General features: G+C 42.1%; 1 long non-coding RNA gene across 1 annotated transcript in view; it reads right to left on the bottom strand.

Moving 5' to 3' along the window:
- Positions 1-563: 563 nt before the first annotated feature.
- Positions 564-1,681, bottom strand: part of LOC101361995 (uncharacterized) — a 3,011-nt gene continuing 1,893 nt past the window's right edge. Inside the window, exon 3 of the long non-coding RNA XR_002822869.1 lies at positions 564-927. This is a non-coding gene — a long non-coding RNA (uncharacterized LOC101361995). The remainder of the gene's footprint in view (positions 928-1,681) is intronic.

Raw genomic sequence — 1,681 nt, 5'->3', positions numbered from 1 at the left:
GGGACTTAGATGGCACATCATACCATAAGACATGGCTGAATCAAATATAACTTCTGTCTTGGTCTCAAACGCTGACTAAAATGATTTACAAAAATCACAATAAACTATACTCTAAAAGCAGGACTATGTTTGAAAAAGCTGGTATGAACATATCTTTGACCTTTTTGAAACTGGGGACATTTCAAACTGTCATTGTATGACTCACAGGGAAAGGGGGTCTAGGGTGGTCTGATGAATACTTTATGCAAATAGTGATATAAAAAGAAAAATACAGTGTGTTCTGATATTACAGCTGTTATTTAAAATTCTGATCTTCTACCGATTTTTACACTCAGAAAACAAACTTAACAGTTGACATGCTTTATCAGTCCTGTATGAATTTCGGTGGCAAAAGCCAGGCTCAGTGTCTTTTCCGTCTGGGATTACTAGGAGTAACAGTTCTACTCCTCTCTGTTGAGGGCACAACATGAATTTGGGCACCCACAATGAAATAAAGCCAATTTTAGGAGGCCCACTCTCAGTTGCCCTCCTCCTCAATAACGAGAATTGATCACCATCAAGAAGTTTATTTCTCTGTGCCTCGGTAAAACAATGGCTTATCCTCAGACCCTTCACTGGCCCTATCATGATTGACAATGTGGTCACCAAATGCCTCAAGCAAATGACCATCTCCTCCTTCTCAAGAAGAAAGACAGACACTAATATTGGATTTAGGTAATTTATGTTCCTCAGGAAAGGGCATGCTATAAGCTGGAGACCTTGAGACAGAGCAAGCACATTGAATTAAAATGCAGAGGCTCAAAAACTGGTGTCAGGGGCACATTTCAGTTGTAATGTCCTCTTTGGAGGCTGGAGGTTGCTGGAAACAGAAGTATCAAAAATACTTGCTCCAAGGGACATGTGGTCTTTGAGATCATTTTAGGAGCCCTGCAAGAAGAAGAATAAATCTCAAGCTTAGAGTCTACATTTTCTTTCCCTCTAGGGCCTAGGAGAGAAAAAAATTATATAAAGAGGCTGAGTATTGGCCTGATGAAAAATAGAAGAGCGTTTCTGGGGTTTTCTTTGACAGTACAGCAAAGCGATGCTCGTTGCTTACACCCATGCAAAGATGAAAATGGAGCAGAGTTGGGTGCAATTTAGCTCAGCCTGAAAAAAATGTACAGTGTCTGAGAATACCTCCTGATCCATCAGGGCACTTCCTATAACACCAGTGTTCTCTAAACGCCGCCAAATCATGTTGCAGTGAAATGAATTACATTCCCACCAAGAAAAAAGGGAGCAGAAAACCACCTATTGGTTGAGGTCCTTGTTTCCTGAATTGAAAGTGAAAAGGAAGATGTACTCAGCATTGAGAGGGAAAGGAGTGACAACACCTTAGAAAATTACACAAATACTTGCATCCCATCAGCATGTCCCCTGGAATTATAGCAGCGCCCAATTGGTAGACAGGAGCCTTAGAGGCGTATCTACGGAAAATAGTGCCTATGGAAAGCACTGAAATTGTGCCCCTGCAGGGGCGTAGTGAGAGTGACAGTGCCCAGGGACAATCTCTAAGTTGTGTCCCCACCCCCCCAACTTGAGCACCCAGGGGCAATCTGTAAGTTGTGTTTCTCCCCCCCTCAATTTCAAGATGAATAGACGTTGATAGTGAAAACACGTTAGCAGAAATGTCTTCTCCCCT

The sequence above is a fragment of the Trichechus manatus genome, unplaced genomic scaffold (assembly GCF_000243295.1).
Source record: "Trichechus manatus latirostris isolate Lorelei unplaced genomic scaffold, TriManLat1.0 scaffold00261, whole genome shotgun sequence".
Lineage (NCBI taxonomy): Eukaryota > Metazoa > Chordata > Mammalia > Sirenia > Trichechidae > Trichechus > Trichechus manatus.
Note: the sequence above shows the minus strand (reverse complement) of the source record. Positions and strands in the feature narration are given on the sequence as shown.